The sequence below is a fragment of the Myotis daubentonii genome, chromosome 2 (assembly GCF_963259705.1).
Source record: "Myotis daubentonii chromosome 2, mMyoDau2.1, whole genome shotgun sequence".
Classification (NCBI taxonomy): domain Eukaryota; kingdom Metazoa; phylum Chordata; class Mammalia; order Chiroptera; family Vespertilionidae; genus Myotis; species Myotis daubentonii.
In genome coordinates this window covers 160,942,928-160,962,431 of record NC_081841.1, presented here as the reverse complement: position 1 = coordinate 160,962,431, position 19,504 = coordinate 160,942,928, and the positions used below count along the sequence as shown (strand labels likewise).

At 39.3% G+C, this 19,504-nt stretch overlaps 1 pseudogene; it reads left to right on the top strand.

The window, feature by feature from the left end:
• LOC132226740 (HIV Tat-specific factor 1-like) overlaps positions 1–18,666 on the top strand; it is a 42,006-nt pseudogene extending 23,340 nt beyond the window's left edge.
• Positions 18,667–19,504: the final 838 nt, after the last annotated feature.

Genomic DNA, 19,504 nt, shown 5'->3' with positions numbered 1-19,504 from the left:
TACTGCCCCCCCCCTGCTGGCCTGGTCTCCCCTAACTGCCCTCCCCACCAGCCTGGTCACCCCCAACTGCACCCCGCTGGCCTAGTTACCCCTCAAAGCCCCCTGCCAGACTAATCATCCCCAACTGACCCCCTGCTGGCCTGGTTGCCCCCAACTGCACCCCCCCACCAGCCTGGTTGCCCCTAACTGCCCCCCCTGCTGGCCTGGTCACCTCCAACTGCCCCCCTCTGCCAACCTGGTTGCCCCTAACTGCCCCCCCTGCTGGCCTGGTCACCCTCAAGTACTCCCCCCACCAGCCTGGTTACCCCTCATGGCACCCTCGCCAGCCTGGTCACCCCACCCAGCCTGCTATTCAGTCGTTTGGTCATCCCTCACTAACTCCCCTGACAACCTGGTCATAGGCAGCCATCTTGTGAGGGTATGAGTGTTAATTTGCATATTATCTCTTTATTCTATAGGATGATTATTTAGTAGTTTAACAGAAGTACTTGATTTGGTTCCCGAACATCTGATTTCTCAAATTTAAGGGAAACAGTATACTCAACATACATTTGTTGAGCTTATGTTCCAACCTTGACACTTACCAGTTGCTGTAGGAATACAAAGTTTAAGACAAGGTCTCTGCTTTTAGAGACTTTCCATGTGATTAAGTGGGGTAAATTATAGGGGGAGGAAAAGGCAAATAAAGTTGAATGAGAAGGACAAAAATACAATGTAACATAAATAAATATACATACCAGGTTTTGCAGGTTAAATGTTACTATTCAGGGACATGAGATTACTAAGACCTCACATAATAAATAAATAAATAAATAAATAAATAAATAAATAAATAAACAAACAAACAAACAAACAAACAAACAAACAAACATGAGGATGAAAGAATGACAGGAGTTGAACAGAATCAGGAGAGAAAAAGAAATAGCCATTCCAAATGTGGGAAAGGGAATGATCACGATGCATTTAAAAGAATCTGTAAAGCTGCCCTGGCCAGGTGGCTCAGTTGGTTGGAGTGTTGTCTTATGCACCAAAAGTTTGCAGGTTTGATTCCCAGTCTTGAGTGGGCATAGGAGGCAACTGAATTGATCTATGTCTCTCTCTCTCTCTCTCTCTCTCTCTCTCTCTCTCTCTCTCTCTCTCTCTCTCCCTCTCTCTTCTATCTTTCTCCCCCTTTCTCTAAGAATCAGTAAGTGGGTGAGGATTGAAAAAAAAGAATCTGTGAAGCTAATATTGCTATGGTAGAGAATATTCATAGAGGACCATTTGAAACCATTTGAATGCCTTTGAATGCCCAGATAAGGAACTGTGGGTAAGGGAGAACCGCTTTAGGGTATTCAGCAGGAGAGTAAAAGCTGAAATAGTTCTGGCAACAGAGTCGAGTCATCTGTATGGAGGGAGACAAACTGGATGAGAATTGCACAGAGAGTCCAACTTAATGTGCTGAGGATCTCAACTGGATTGAACAGTTATGAGTAGAGAGAAGGGAGTATGAAGAAGAAATACATTTATTAAAGAAGAAAGGAGAGCTTGGTGTTTATTAGAAACTAGAGGCCCAGTACACAAATTCGTGCATGGGTGGGGTCCAGCTGGCACGGCCCCAATCAGGGCGGATTGGGGCTGGGCCTGTTGAGGAGGAGATGGTGGAAGGTTGGTCGGCCAGCCCGCCCCAATAGGGGCCTGATAAGGGCCGGGCTGGCTGGGGGAGTGGCTGTGGGAGGTTGGCCAGCCGGCCCCACCCCCTGATCAGGCTGGTTCACTGGCCACAGTGGGTGTCCTAGCGACTGGTCATTCCAGTTGTTATGGCATTACAGTCGCTGGCTTTTATATATATAGATAATTGGTAGCATTGTAAAAATGCTGGAATTATTTTTTATTCCTCATGAAACCAAAAGAGAAAAATGTTGAGAGTGAGAGAGGGATTTGACTTTTTTTCAGATAGAGTTCCAAAGGAAAAAATATTAATAATTGTGGGCAAGATTTAGCATCTTAATTCTCTAAAAGAACAAGCTAGGGTAAATGTACATTTTTTATCTTCTAAATAAAACAAACTGAGAGGAGCTTTTGACATTATTAAGTTGATCATTACAGCTCTTGGATAAGCACTCTATGGAGATCCATTAATGGTGCTTTTAGTAAAAGAAAATTAATTGAAAAGGCATAACTAATTGCTGCATAATAGTTATGTAAAATATCTACCCATTACTGGCTCAGGAGATGACCCACTGGGTTGACAATGGAGCACCACTGACTTCATAGAATACTTGCTGGAGCTTCCTCTCATTTCTAAGATTCTTCTGGATCACTCACAAAGGCAAACATCAATTACCATCATACAATCGCAGTAAATAAGCCTAAAATAAACATTATCGTGGAGGTCAGAGGGAAGAAGGTGAAGTGCTTTCCATTGACAACAAGGAGTCTTTAGGAAAGGATTGGTTTAATTTTCTTAGACCACTCTCCTTCCTGGCCAGCACTTTTTGAGCAATATAGAAAAAGCAGGCATTAAATTTAAAACATCTATGTATTCTTCATTTAAAAGGGTTTAATTTAGCATGAGAATTAATTTACACAAGTGGCATTGTCCACTATGTTTTCTGAATTATTTGAAAGGCATATTTCCAGGGCTTAAAGGTTCACTTTTAACTATTATTACTATGAAAATGAGCCCTAACTGATGCATCTTTCAAAAAAGTCAACTGAAATATTAAATAAGGAGCTACCAACATAAGTGGGAGTCAATTTTGGTTTCTTTGTTAGAAGCTATCCACTGAACACTATCAAAACAGTTAAATGTCAGAAGAAAGACACACTTGCAAGAAAGAAAGAAAGAAAGAAAGAAAGAAAGAAAGAAAGAAAGAAAGAAAGAAAGAAAGAAGGAAGGAAGGAAGGAAGGAAGGAAGGAAGGAAGGAAGGAAGGAAGGAAGGAAGGAAGGAAGGAAGAAAGAAAGAAAGAAAGAAAGAAAGAAAGAAAGGAAGGAAGGAAGGAAGGAAGGAAGGAAGGAAGGAAGGAAGGAAGAAGGAAGGAAGGAAGGAAGGAAGGAAAGAAAGAAAGAAAGAAAGAAAGAAAGAAAGAAAGAAGAAAGAAAGAAAGAAAGAAAGAAAGAAAGAAAGAAAGAAGAAGGAAGGAAGGAAGGAAGGAAGAAGGAAGGAGGAAGGAAGGAAGGAAGGAAGGAAGGAAGAAGGAAGGAAGAAAGAAAGAAAGAAAGAAAGAAGAAGAAAGAAAGAAAGAAAGAAAGAAGAAAAGAAAGAAAGAAAGAAAGAAAGAAAGGAAGGAAGGAAGGAAGGAAGAAAGAAAAAGGGAAAGAAAGAAAGAAAAGAAGGAAAGAGGGAAAGAAAGAAAGAGGATTCTGTGAGTTCTCTGCAATGTGGAATCTGTGTCCTTTCAGTCTTTCAGTTCTGGTACAAACCACTGCAAAGCAAAATGCCATGCCCAGCTGGGAAAGCAGGTGTAAAATGGCCCAACTAATTACAGCCTTGTCAAGTAATGGCTACAAGACAACCAGCGACTGCCTTCCTAGTGAATTTTAGGTGATTCCAACCAACTGGACTAAGAAATAACACATCAAAGGAAAGGCATGTAAGACACAGAGAACGGAGACAAGCCCAAGATTGTATTGCTTTTTATCTGAGAAGAGAAAGGGCAGGAATTTTTACAAAATAAATAGGTAAGCCAAACATGCAAAGGAGATGAATAACCTGTGTCAGGGCAACTTGGAGGTCTCTCATTGTTGTCTTTGCTAGAACTACTGGGTTAGATGTGATCAAAAAGGAAACTCAATGTGGGCAACCCAGCTTTCCCGTTCACAACCCACACTGATCAATTCGGCAGGCTTCCCAGCAATCTTTTATGGATCACAACCAGAAGATAAAGAATCTCTAGTATCCTGAAACATTTAATGGCAAAAGAAGCCTGAATGTCTGGGCCAACAGCCACATTTCAATTCCCTTAACCTGGGCCTTTTCTTTAAAATCTTCATAAAATGCAATCAGGCTATAAATACCACAGGGAAAGGTAAGTTATGAGCAGGATCTATAGGGCTGCTTGCTCCCCCTTCCATTTGTTGCCCTGAGGCCAGTAATACTGCATTTTTTCAGAGCCCTGCTCAGTGAAGTGAAGGACACATGTCCAGATGGCAGAGTCACCTGCTACCGGGCAATGCATAGAAGCACATATTGTCATTTGGCCTAATTCCAGAGCAAAAGAAAGAGTGTAATATGTTAGGTCTGATAACTATATTCTAGTTGATCTAAGAAGTTTTAGAGAAATAATATTTTCAGCATGGAGTTTTATTTTGAACTATGATGAAAAAATACTTTTAGTAATAATTGTATTGCACTATTATTTTGAAATCAGCTTATTCTTTTTTAGAAACATCAAAATCAGGGTTCTCTGGCAATATTTTTAAATGTAACATTACTTAGGTCAAAAGGATGCCAAGTACAACTTCCACTGTGCTGACCTGTAAGATAATAAACTGTTGCAAACAGAGATATGTTTACACTTGGAAAATGAGGCATTTCCAGTGCAGCCAGGGTTACTTGAGAGTAATTCAATACATATGTAGCTATATTTGTTTTACTAACTTAATGACACATGAACTAAAGTTTTTCTTAATAGAAAATTATTATTTTTATTAGACTCATAACCATAAATTGCCTGTGTCATACAGGATGTCTAATTCACTTACACAATTAATTTTATTTTTTAAATAAAGAGGGAATGTGGCCCTCTTCTTACTTTGTTAACAAAGATATCTAAGGAAGTATTCAAAAATATGTACATAATATAAAAAGTAAACAGATGAAGAAATTCAGAAGGGTGATGATAGACATTTCAAAGTTGTGCTTCAGAACTGATTTACTCTTTGCTCCTCTCCCAATTCTGTACCTTCCCCCTATTCTATGACCACCCACCACCAAAACAATTTATATATCAAGCCTTATGTTTGTTCCTACCAACTTCAGAAATCTTTGGAGATTTTGGATCTACGAGAGATATATAACATGCCAGCAAAATCATTAGCCAACTGCATTACAATATTCACATAGGAATGAAAATACTATGTTATTGGTAAGGTCTTAACAAATAAAATTTCTTTATATATATTTTAAATGAATTGCAGGATAGTGTTTTGAAGATGTGTAAAACACTAACCTAAAGTGTTCTAGTAAGAACATTTCTTCCTCACTCATTTCAATTGCAATTCTTCTCCTCCTCCTCCTCCTCCTCCTCCTCCTCCTCCTCCTCCTCCTCCTCCTCCTCCTCCTCCTCCTTCTTCTCTACAACATTTGCTCCAATAGTCAAATATAGATTTAGTTCCTCAACAACTGCCCATTGAGTGTTTAGTATGTACTAGATACTAAGCTAGTCCAGCTCTGTCCCCTGACCTGGGCAAACAGCCAGCAGACAACTAGTCATCTCATACTGCCTCTGTTGCACCCACTGGCTCATCTTGTTCTTTGAGCTTCCTTTATAATGGTTGGTACAGAAATTAAGAGAAAAGGAGAGTTGGTAGTAAACAGGAAGCTGCAGAAATGTCAAGTAGAGATGGAAAATTGAGGACCTTAATAGGTAGAAATCACATGTCTTGCTTATTGTTTGCCAGGGGCAGGAGGGGGGTTTGTAGAAAGGGAGGTATCAAGATTAATTCACACAAAAAATCCCCACACAAAAATAATTTGCAGCTTCCTAGCTTGTGCATCTCAGAGTATTATAATGTCATTCACAAACAGGAAACGCCAGAGAAGGAATGGGGCTGGCAAATGTGAGCTCAGTTTTCCTTTCAATGCTACATTCAACCTATGTTAGAACATTTAAGTAAATAATGTCTTATGGAGTGTGGGATGGGGTTGTGTGGGTCAGAAGAATGAAGTGGACAGGTGGAACAATTGAGCATTTTCAACAATTAAATAATAGTTAAAGTGCTTATGAAATAAAGCAGGGAAGTGGATGGAGAAGACCAAGGTTGGAATCCTGTGGAATATCAACACCTAATGGAACAGCCAACAGAAGAGGAACACATTTGGAAAGTTGAAGGTAAAAGATAAGAGAGATCTGTCTTAGCCCAGGTCCCCCCCCCCCCAATCCAGAATCTGAGACAATACTTTGGTGCAGGCGGTTTATTTTGATAAGTTATTCCTGAGAATGGGATTGGGGTGCTGCAAAGAGTTGAACAAGGGGCAAGAGACAATCTGAGGTGTCTTGCTGAACTTATCCCCCCAAGGGTATCAGGGGTTTCAGTCCTGCTAGGGACTTCTGAAGAACCATGTGTAATACACCCCAAAGTTGTCCACCCCAGGGGACATAAAGGGGCAGCATTTAGTCATAGGCTCTAGTGCCAAGTGGTCAAGGTAGACCCATTGGGTTGTTAAGACCCTTGCACTTTGAGGTTTATGCTTATGTCAGAATGACTGAAAGGGTTTCCTTAGAAATCTCACACGGTGCTGGGAGGGAAGCACTGGGATAGAAACTGAGAAATCTATGAAGAGGATGCTTTCATTTGAGCAGTGTGCACCTGGGTGCGACAGTAACTGCCAGAGTAAAAAGGAGGGTCCAGAAAGTAAGAGGTGAGGCACAAATATATGGATTCTTTACATCACTCATATCCGCTCCTGTCCCATATTAAACACAATTCATCATGCATGCTTTGATGATTTAGTAGTTGCCGGTAATCTCTAAAATATATTTAATATACAAGGGTGAATGGAACAAGCTACTCTCCCAGCTAATGTCATCCTAATGACTTCATTAACATTCATCAGCTTTCTTCTACCACCCACTCAAGATTTTGCTCATCTTCAGTCGGCACTTAAGTGGGCTTAGCTTGCTTGCTCGCCTGATGGGGTGACTTCATCCATGAGAAGATGAAACTCACAGTTGTTTAATTCTTGTTGCACTATGATTCCTGAAATGGCTCATTTATAGTTATCACTTGCCACCAGGTGGTGGACTGGAATCTTTAAGAGATGGAGCCAGAACAAGACCTCAGCATTGGTTTCTGCTGCTGAGGGAAAAGCATTTGGCAATGTCAGTAGCAAGGTCAAGGTTCATGAATGGGAGCCCATTCAGTAGAGCCCATGCCTATCTCTCTTGCCTGCTTCCATGGTTATTAGTCTGGGTCCAAACAGGGAAGATAGAGAAAACCATCATTTGAACATAAAAACTTTAGTTAGAGAATTATTAACTATAGCTTGACTGTAGTGATCATTTCACAATGTAAACATACAAGCATACCTCATTTTGTGACACTTCACTTTATAGTGTTTCACAGATGTTGTGTTTTGTAAAAATAAAAGTCAAGACCCTCCACCAGCAAAAAGATCATGACTCACTTTATTACAGTGGTCTGGAATCAAATCTGCACTATCTCCAAGGTATGCCTGTGTATCAGAATATCAGTGTACACATTAAATACATACAGTTTGTATTTGTCAATTATATGTCTTAAAAGCTGAAAAGATGAATGATTATTAACTATAATTGAGTATTTAAATAACAAGGAATTGGCTAGTAAGAAATAAACAGAACTTCAAAGAATATAGGAAGAGCAGATATAAGAAATAGCCATGCCCTGGCCAGTGTGGTTCAGTTGGTTGGACATTGTCCCATGCATGGAAAGGTGGCTGGTTGGATTCCTGGTCAGGACACATACGGGGCTTATGGGCTCAGTCCCTGGTAGGGGGCCTGCAGTAGGCAGCCTATCAATGTTTTGCTCTCACATGGGTGTTTTTCTCTCTCCCTCGCCCTTCCTCTCTCTGTGAAAATCAATAAAAATACATTTTTTTAAGAAGAAGTAAAGATATATCCACTATCCGTAGGACTACAATTGAGCACCCAAAGGAGAAATCCCCCAACCCCAGGGCTTTCACCAAGCCCTTGTTGGAGAGGTCACAGCTGTGGCTTACTGGCCAGCACTAAAGTCACTGCAGTGTTGTGTGGCAGAACTCTCTAAGGTGCTGCTTAAAGTTGTTCATGGTGCCCCACAAATACTGGGCTACAAACAACCAGAATGAAGGGAAGCTGCTGGCTGTGAGATGCTGCTGACAGGCCCGCAGGGTAGCAGCCAGAGATGGAGAAGCCAGGGAACTACAGGAACCTGGCAAGCAAGTGCGCTGGGACCAGGGAGGAGCAACACTTCCTCTGGCAGCTCTGCTCCCACCCCTTCTACCAACTAAGCTTAAAACGGTGTCATCTGGCAAAAGAAAAATCTATAAAGGCCCAGATTTATTTCCACAAAGTAGGCAAAAAGGGGAGCTGAGAGGCAATAGACGAATAGGCAGCATACGTGACCACACTGCTCATGGGCCCACTGCATAAACACTGGGTCTCAGAGGGGAGGCAGGCTGGCATTTACAAGACAGCCCCTTTGTTTACCTGGCTTTTTAGTGGCTCTCTGTGGAGGACAGTTTCTGATAGATATTAACATAAAATTCAAAAATTGCCACACTTTCAGCCCGTTCCCATTTGTCCATCTGCATGCTTTTCCCCCAAATGTCCTTGTTTCCGATCTTCCAATGATGCTCCTCCCAGTCCCTGGATCAACCAGCTAAGCCATTTAGTGCTGTGCAGGAGACTTTGTACAGCTATCTCTCAGGTCACATTCACCTTCACACAAGGTGAATGAATGACCAACTTCACAGCTGACAGTTCTGTTCCACTGGAAGGATTTCCCCTTTCCACTATCCTGCAGGATCACCTCTCAGTTGGGCTATCATGTGGTAATGAGGCCACGAAATCGGGGATGATCCACCTGTGAATTAGCCTGATGTGTTTCCTTTTCTATTAATAGGTTAAAGGGATCCCTGTCAGGAAGCCAGAGGTGCAAATTGAGAGAGATGGAGACATTAGCGAAAGCCTCAGTGCAACTATAGTAGCTGCCAGAGGAGTCTGGGCCATGCTCCTGAAACTTACATGTGTCCTCCAGGCCTGCTCAGGCCCATTTCCAAACAAATCACTCAGGATATGATAGATGGCTGCAACAGTAAAACTTATGAGTTGATGGATCTGATAACATCCAACTAATGATGGTGCCTTTGATCTCACAGTCAGTTTCCCATGGCCCGGCATTCAGTCTTTAAGGATCCCAGTAGCATGCCAAGAACTAATTTTCAACACGTGGGTCATTCTCTGCAGCAAGAGCATGCCCTGCTTCAGAACCTAGGGATCTCTCTTACTGGGGCTTACCAAAGAGGCATAAGAAATTCTGTCAACCATAAGGGTCACTAGACTATTGGGTCACATGGCATGAAACTGGTGCTGATAACACCAGGAACTGTTGAAGTAAGAGTGAACCAAGAGGTGGTGCACAAAATATGTCCAATGCAAGCAGATAGAAAAGTAGGGAATAAAATTATAGAAAAAAATGGGGGTACAATGTTTTTAAGAGACCAATAAACTGTCTATTTCACATAAAACAATGTAAGCAAAATCATATGTTATGTTAAATAGCAAAAAAATCTCAAATGACCTTGGGTGGGAGCAGGTCAGGTTTTTACTGTAAGCAGAACTCAGGTTTGTATGAATTAAATTGAGCAGAGCACCCCTCAGTTTTACCTCAGCACAGCGGCGAATCCTGGAGGGGTTACAGGTGCACCATGTTATCGATCCTCTCAGCATTTTGGAATAAGCAGAACTGCGGATCCTCTGAGACAGTCCCTAGAGCCATTGTCAGCTTTAGTCATCTATCATGTTCTATATGTGCCATGGCACTGGAAAAAAAAAGTGCTGGGAGACAGAAAGCAAATAAAGGGCATCTGGGAAAAACTCATCTAAACGTTGGCAGGGAAGTTCAGAAGTGGAATACTATTTAAAGTGTTTTAATATTTAATATGGAGAGATTTTTTAGTATGCCTATGTGCTTGCAAAAGAAAGTAAAAATGGGAGGAAGGAAGGAAGGCAGGAAGGACGGAAGGAAGGAAGAGGGAGAAAGGAAAGAAAAGAAAAAGAAAGAAAAGGAGCGAGGGAGGAGGAGGAAAGAAGAGATGGAAAGAAAAGGGAGGATCAAATTTCCAGTGGTTTCCTAAATATGACTTGACTGGATTAAACAAGATGTTCTCCATTTCTAAACCTTTCATTGAGTATTAATTAGAAGCCTATGAAAATAGAGTTTAAGGTGCAGGCCTCTGGTACAGAGTTCAATGCTATCCAGGATGGTCAAAGACCTAAAAACTAGCAGTGACATGTTGAAGAGGCAGTCATGTAAGATCTTGGTAAGTACAGAAGAACTGCTGCAACCAACCTCAGCTGACATTCTATGGTGATAAAAGATTATTCATTACCTGAAAATGTACTTGCTATTTCTTTCATCACATCAGTTTTATTTGGCTTGATTTTCTGAATCCATTGATATAATTGTGACTTATAGGCTATAATGCATTATAATAGATACTTGGGTTTTGGTGGTGTGTTTTTTTCTTCTATTGTGGTTATGTTTTTTTCTAAATAAGCCATTACTCAGAATTTTAAAAAACCTATTAACTAATAGCTATATAAACAACTTCCAAAGGCCTTCTCTGCATAATTATTATAGTGTTTTAAAAAAATCAGTATGCACCTACATTTTTAGCCAGAATAGACTGTATGTATATATATATAATCACATCATATTACTTGGATTATATTAGGTTAGATTAGCATGTATCATACATTGTTCCAAGCAGAGCTGACATAAGTTCCAAAGCTAGGACAATTCCCCCCTCAGCATGTAGTCAGATTCGGCTTTCTTTATCTCTGTTGATATATTTTTTTATCTCATTCTATTAATTCTATTTTTCTATTTTGCAGACCGACAACTTATTTGATTCTGTAAAATGCATCTTTTCTTGTTTATACATCTCAGTACTACTATCTGTCCCTTGTGCAGAGCTCAGGGAAATTCCTCACTCTTTACTGGATTAGAGGCACATAAGTCTGTAACTCCCAGGCAACTCAACCTGAATCAGGCTACTTTAATACAATAAACATGATGTACTAGTAAATATGTAGGACAATGTAATCAACATAACAAGCATTAAAATTCTAGTGTACATAACAGTTGACAAAAAAAATAAAAATAATGAGGTTAATTTAGAAGAAGTGATAGGCATTAGAAGAAGACAGAGTTCGAATGGGGCGTGAAGGTGGAATGATGGAGGAATGATGGCTGGATAGTCACAACTTCATTGAAAGGGGACAACTTAGCTAGAATTATAGAATATTAGGACTGAAAGAAACAGATTATTTGGTGTGTTCCCCTCAGTGCATCAAAGACTATAGAAGGGTTGAGAGCCGCTATTTTACCCGGTTTCTAATATCAATTCAAGAAGCTGAGTTCAGTAGTATTGTTGAAGCACTTCCAGAACCACAGGAGCAGCCCAAAATTTCAATGGTTAGTAACACATGTAGCATTCCTGTATCCTCAGAAAGTTGTGTTCCTCCTAACAACTGCAGGGCTGAGCAAGGATTATGTAATGTATACAAACCATTTACACAATTGATCCCTTTTCACCTCTGAAACATGAAGTATTGGCATTCATTCTATTGATATGATTCTCCCTCCCATGAAGTTTCCTTTTTTTCTATTTGTACTGATATGTAAACTTGTGTCTTCACACACACGCACGCGCACAGACACACATGCGCGCGCACGAACAAGCAACATTTTTCAATCTGGAGAAAAGCATTTATTCAAATCTCTATACTACCCTCAATCCAACACCCTAGGTAAATGGCATTTAAGCTTTAGAGATATAGTTCTATCTCAATCATATTTGAAGCAATTTGCTTTTTCAAATCACAATATTTACATCTGCATTAAGCTTCACAGTGATTTTGTAGGGTTCCCCTGTCCCCCAAACATACTTTACTTCAGCGCTTATTCTGGGATTTTTCCCTAAGTAAAGGACATCTTCCCTAGGGACTTCCAGGGGCTGAATAATATTGGAACCTTTAAATAAAAGTGTTTTTTTTTTCTTTTTCTCATACTTAGTATCCTTGCCAAAACCCAGAGCCCAGTCATGCAGATTATGGGTATGATTTTGGTGAAAGGGTAGTACAAATAGTTAAAAGCAGAGGGAAGGCAGTGTACCTAATGGTAAAGAATATAGGCCTGCATGCTGATTACTAGTTACGATATCTTTGGCAAGTTACTTTATATCTCCCAGTTTCAGTTTGATCTTCTACAAGATAACAACAGTAATAATAATAACAATGGGAGCAGCATGATAATAAAACCTCCTCAAAAGGTTTTATCAGAATATATATGATGATTTATATGATGCCTTTGCATAATAATCATGTGGCAAATAACTATTATTATTATCTCTCTGTAGAGATAAAGGAGTATACATCTGCACTCATGTATATGTATTTGGACAGAATGAGTTATAATGAAATAATTTGACGTATACATACCAATAAGCTTATTTTGAAGCAAAAATGCAACCATTCATTCACATACATTTTGAATGTAAGGTAACTACTTCAAATAAAAAATAGCTTAAGGTGAAGGAGTTAACTGTGTTGCATTAGTACCAATTTTTAAAAATATATTAATGATTAGACTCCATGTGACATGAGTCCTAATAATTTATTGATCATAAAGGTAAAATATTAGTCTTTAAATTAGTGTCATTTTAAATTGTGTCAGCCAAGGTCTGTGTGCTATGAAATCCATAACATTTAAAAATATTTCCTCATTAGTGACACTGTGGTAGTTATTGCTTTCATTCATGATCTTGGTTTATATGAATGAGTGTTACATCTATAATAATAAGAGGGTAATATGCTAACTAGACTGGACGTCTTCTGGATGTCATTCCGGATGTCCTTCCTGACAAAGCAGGGGCCAGGGGGAAACCAGCTGGGGTCCCAGGTGCCTGCAAGTGACCTAGGTGAAGCCAGTGTGGGTCCTGGGTGCCTGCCAGCGGCTGAAAGAGGGAAGCCCAGGTCCCGGGTCCCAGAGGGAAGCTGGTGCCAGCAGCCTAGGGGAAGGAAGGCCTACTTTGCACAAATTTTCATGCATCGGACATCTAGTAAAGTTTAATATATATTGTTGCTCATTGTTTTTAGTCCTGCGGAAGTGAGCAACATAATTTGTTGAAATATGAGGACCAAAGCTCAGATATCAAAGACTGTGCCTTAAAACACTTGAAGATAAGGCCAGGTTTTATAATAACTTATTTTTTTATATAAAGTCCACATTGAGTTAATACACATGCATACATACACTCTATATTATCACTTATATTTAGTAGGATAAATGGTAGTAATAGGCATAAAGGGGAATGGTAAGAACATTATATCCTACAGTTATAATACACAAATCTTGCTCCAGAAAACCTAACCATTAAAGCCTTAAGGTGGAGAAGAATGTCTTTTTTAAGACAAATTATTTTCTTTCACAATGTCCCTTGTTGTTCCTTGAATTATTTTAGTTTTATATATATATATATATATATATATATATATATATATATATATATATATATATATATATATATAAAGTCATTGACTGGAACGCCAGAACGACTGGAACGACTGGTCGCTATGTCGCTATTATGCCCACTGTGGCCAGTCAACCGGCCCGATTGGGGGCAGGGCTGGCTGGCCAACCTCCTGCAGCCCCTCCCCCCAGCTGACCCTACCCCTGATCAGGCCCCTGGCCCCCATCAGGGGTGGGGGGCCTGCCAGACCCCACCCATGCACGAATTCATGCACTGGGCCTCTAGTAATGATATAAAATGCCTACTAAATCTTGAAGCTGGAAACATTTGTGTGTGAAGTTTTTCATTAAAAACAGTAATTATAGGTTGACTGGCATAACTCAGTGGTTGAGTGTCCATCTATGAACAAAAATGTCACGATTCAATCCCCGGTCAGGGAACATGCCCAGGCTGTGGGCTTGATCCCCAGTAGGGGTCATGCAGGAGGCAGCCGATCAGTGATTCTCTCTTATTATTGATGTTTCTATCCTTCTCTCCCTCTCTCTTCCTCTATATTAAATTAATAAAAACATATATAAAATTTTTTTAAAAATAAAAGTAAAATACCTAATAAAAATGAAAAGAAACACACACTAATCATATTTTGTAGTGTCTTTAAGGTCAGGAAGCTAGTCTAATACTTCCTTCTCCCAACATTCAAATAAATATCCCTCTATGAAACTGAATATATGTTCAAATGTTTTTATTATTACGGTGTCTGAATGGAATCACTCTTTTTCATTTAAAAAATCATGACTCTTTCATAGTTATAGTAGGTTCTCATAGTCTTTTCATTTTAAAATAAAAATGTTCAAATATTTATGAAGTATTTTTGCAATCTGTGATTAATTTCTCCTTTCTTATTTGTTGACAATACTTCTTAAACTGCTTATATAAAAGTTGACCAAATTATAAAAGTTGGCAACTGTATCCATACAAACACATTTTGATTAAGTGGAAATATAATGGCCTTCCTACAGAGTGTTAAGAGGCATTCTTGTAGCTACCTGATTTTATAATTCTCACTCATGAAAAATACCAGTTCAAATCAGAGACAGTAATACCCCATCTATATGCACAACCCAGCAGTAAGAGGATCCAACTGAAAGACGCTCATTGAAGACAGTGCATTTTCCCACCCAGGGCTCCTGTTTTGTTTTGGTGGGTGTATGGAGCATTTTATGCTTATAAAGTAAATAACGGATTAGAGTAGTGGTCAGAGCTGCCGGAGGCTTTCTGATGTATTTTGAAATTGCCTCCTCCACAAATAGAACCTAATTGCTAAAGAATGTTTTTAAAAATTGTTTTCCTATAGAGTTTCTACCACATTGATTTTGGGTATTGTATAGAGGTAAAGCTTAAGGCCCCTCTTATGCAGCATATATTTTGGCATTTTAAGCCAGTCAGAAAGGAAATATACTTATCAAAAAATAATTTCCTGTGGTTCTCAAATTAAATTCTGAAAACAAGTGAGGATGTCTCCCCATTCTGGGAGATGAAATAAAACAGTCAAAGAGGAGAAGTTTCTACCTAAGATCTGTGCAGGGAGTTTTATGGCCTCCATTAGGCATTCAGTAAACATTATGAATGACTTTATGAATCAAACTTCCAGGACAGTGCAAAACAAGCTGGTCTTTCTGAAGGCAGAATCAGCTTTGCATTAAAACCACGCAGCTCAGCTTTTGAATAAACACTATTGATCCTTACAACTGAAGTAGATTTTACAGCCTTATTTTGGGGGTGCATACATCTCACTCCTGACCAGTGCTTCTAGATGTATAGCTGGAACTATTTGTGGATTGCAGCACATGTATATTTAGCTTTTATTACTTTGCATATAAGGAGCACATTTTAAAATACAAAGCCAAGTGTTCGGAAAGCCTGATCACAGTACCTTGCATGTTTGTGTCTGAGCTTAGTTTCTTTTCTTTACGACATAACTTTAAGCTACTTCTGTGTAATACCTGAAAATGAGTAACAGAAAATAGTTATTTCTGTAATTTATGCCTATTCACATGAATTCATAAGGTTATGAATGAACTGTACAAAGTAAGTGATTGGCAAGCACAGGGCTTCTCAACCAATAAAATATTTTAGTGTTTTTCTTTTTGTGGTTTTAGTTTTGTTATTGTTTATATTCTTTAAAGAAAATAATAATATTGTTTATATTTTCACTTAGCCTGTAAGGAGTATTTATTCCAAGAAACATACTTGAAAGTCAAGAAATCTCTTCAGACAGAAAAAGCCATCAATTCATGATTATATTTTAGCCCATGACTGTCAATCATTAAAATTCATGTTATTACAGTTACTTCTAAACTCACAAAAAGACCCCTTTGTGTGCAATGGCCTGGAGAAGCAATGTAATATGTAATTAAGGTCCTTCTGAAAATGCTAATTACAGGATGAAGCTAAATATCTTCTCTCCCATGACTGAAATAGCCAGATGATTTCTTCCTATCTCACTTAGGGACACTTACTTTTGGCTTTTAGTAATGAACCCAAGTGGGCTGACTAATTTAATAAACTTTATATAAATTCGTACATACGCTGGATGTGACAACCAATCATATATTTTTAGTTTCTTATAGATACTTCTCAAAAACTATTTTCCTAAGTAAAATTATGGTAGTATACAATAAAAAGTCAAATGTGAAGCAGAATACTTAGAAGAGGATAAAAAAATAACAGCCGAAGAGGTGCCAACCAAGGCGACTGCACAGTCTGAGCTGGCATCCATGGTCCTCAAGTTATTTCCCCATGTTGCTTCTGAGCTGCAGTCATCTCAGACTCGCCTCATCTTGGCCTCTCAGCTCACCTGGGCTCTGCCTCATGGCTAAGTCAGCAATGTGAGTGGCAACAACTTGGATGGGAAAGATGACTTTGATGAACAGTTGCGAATGCAACAATCGTACAGAGACACCAAGGACAGAGACACCCAGAAAGTTCCAGGTAGAGAAACCAATTCTTTTGGGCAGCAGCCAGATGAGACCCCCTATGAGTGGGACCTGGACAAAAAGGCTTGGTTCTCCCAAATCAATGAAAATTTCATTGGTACACACCAGGCCAATTATGGCTTTTCTAATGATAATGGTACATTTAGCTCTACTGCAAATGTACTAGATATTAGTACTGGGCCTGCAGAAGAATCTCCTAAAAGAAAAACCCCTGAGCCCACTGATCCCAAAAAGAGGGGAGAAAAGAGAAAGGCAGAATCAGGATGGTTTCAAGTTGAAGAAGACAGAAATCCAAGTGTATTTGTGTCTGGTTTGTCTCCAACATTACACTGGATGAATTTATACAGTTTATGTCCAAGTCTGGCATTATGAAAGATCCTCAAACAGAAAAATCTATGGTTGAGCTTTACAAAGATAACCAAGGGAATCTTAAAGGAGATGGGCTTTGCTGTTATTTGAAGAAGGAATCTGCAGATCTCACATTAAAACTTTTGGATGAAGATGAAATCAGAGCCTATGAATTACATGTCGAGGTGGCAAAGTTTCTTTTGAAGGGGGAATATGATGGCTCTAAGAAGAAGAAGTGCTAGGACTACAAGAAAAGTTCATCTCTGCAACAAAAGTGGTTGGATTAGAGACCTGAGAGAATGGAGATGGGCCATCCCGAATGTGCCATGAGTGAGTTGTCATCATCAAAAATATGTTTCATTCTCTGTATTTTGAGGGTGATCTGTTGGTGCTGAATGAGAAGATCAGAGAAAATCTTTGAATAGAGTGTTCAAAGTTTAGACAAATTAGGAAGCTCTTTCTGTTTGATAAAAACCCAGATGGTGTGGCCTCTGTATCTTTAGGGATCCAGAGAGAGTTGATTATTGTATTCAAACCCTCAATGGATGGTGGTTCAGTTGTCAAATCACTGCCCAAGTGTGGGATGGAACTATAGATTATCAGGTGGAGATCATAAGAAAAAGGGAGGAAAGGCTGAAAAGATGGGAGGCTTTTCTCAATACTCCTAAGGCCAATACAGGTCTCTGGTGTTCAAATTCCATCTGTGCTTCAGAAAGGGCAGGGCCTTCCAGAGCATCCTAACACATCTAAAATGAATGCTCAAGAAGCTGCAACTCAAATGGAATCTGAAGAACCTGTAGATGAAAAAAAGTTTGCAAAAACAGAAGATGGAGGAGCATTCTGAGTGGCCTCATAAAGTAGCTGAGGAAGGCTGCCTTGAAAGAAGGTCGGAGTGTGGTTTCCATACTCCACCCTGAAAGAGTCTGGAGAAGGCAGTCCCAAAAAAGAGTTGGAAGAGGACAGTCCAATGAAAGAGTCTAAAGTGAATGGCCCCAGAAGAGAATCCAAAAAGAAGTGACTCAAAAAAATGATTTTGAAAAGACTGGCTTTGCAAAGGAGTCTGTAGAAGAGAACAGCCCCCAACAAGGAGTCTGAAGAAGACGAGTCAGAAAGAGACTCTGAAGAAGACTTTTTCTGAAAAGCTGCTTAAAGATGGCTCTGAAAAAGAATTTGGAGAAAAAGAGTTTACTGTGACTGGCTCTGACAAGGGGTTTAATGAAAAAATTCTTGAAAAAGAGAACAAAATGACTCTGAAAAAAATCAGAATTTGAAGATGACAGCTCTGAAGAAGTGTTGAATGAGGACGGCTCTGAGAGAGTTTGAGGAAGAATTAGATGAAAAGGAAGGAGAAGAAGATGCATATAAAAAAGTTTTTGATGATGAGTCTGATGAACAAGAAGACAAAGAAGCCCTGCTGGTGTGGCTCAGTGGTTGAGCCTCGACCCAGGAACCAAGATGTCACTGGTTGCGGGCTCGATCCCCAGTTGGGACCTTGCAGGAGGCAGCTGATCAATGATTTTCTTCCCTCGTTGATGTTTCTATCTCTCTATCCCTCTCCCTCCCCCCCCCCCCCAAAAAAATAAATAAAAACATTAAAAAAAAGAGGAAAAGAAGATACAGATGAAAAGGGTCTTGAAGATGCTGATGAAAAGGAGGAAGAAGATGAAACAGATAAAAAGATGTTTGAATATTCAGATGAAAAGGAAGATAAATACATGCAAAGGAGGATGAAGAAGGTATAGGTGAAAACATGTTCAAAGATGATGATTCCGAGGAGTTGTTTGATGATTCTGATGAGAAAGGGACTGTGAGTGGTTTGGGGAATATTCAGAAAGAAGGGGTCCTGTACACCGGCAACAGCTTTATCCTTAGTAGTGATGATACTGATGATGATATTTAATCCCTTAAATTTGCTTTTGAGGGAAATTCCTCCATCTACATTTTGCCTACACTCCAGGGTAATTACTAGTAGTGTTAATGAACACTGCATAGTAATGGGTGCCATCAGATTAATGCATTGACTTTTTCATTGTTACCTTTACTTAATGATTTTAAATATATGTTAATTAGCTAGTCAGTTAAAGCTTCATAGTATAATGCAAGTAAATTAAATACTTGTCCTTTGTCAGATTTGTTAAATGCATGAGGAATATTTTTTAAAGTATTCTGATTGAAGTTTGTGATCGTCAAAAATAAAAATAAGTTGTTAACATGCAGAAACTAAAAACTGAGTTAAATTGCATTTTAAATTGTTGCTATTGCTTTATTCCTACTAAGTTTAGTTTTCTAAGGATTTGAAAAAATCCTATGGAAACCTCCTTGCTTCCAGCTTATATTAACACTTAGATCCCTATTTTTCCTCTCTAAGTCAGAACATGTTACTACTAGGTCTACCAGTTAATAATGGCGTATTTCTGTAATCAAAGAAAGCACGATAATTTCAAGAGAAACATCAAATGTGCTTTGTTCAAACTAATGTCCATCACTAGCTACACATTTCCCCATCTTTCAGGAAATTTGTGGATACCGTCCCAATAGAACTTTTCTTGTTTTGAGGCAAACCATTCAGAGACTCAATTTTGTATTTCTTCGTATGTTTCAAAGTGCTGCTCAGAAAGTGCGTGTGCCATAGATCAGAACACGTGGTAATCTGAAGGAGCAAGGTCTGGTGAATACAGCGGGTGGGTTAATACTTCCCAGGCAGGATCTTTTAATGTGTCTTTAACTGGTTTTGAAGT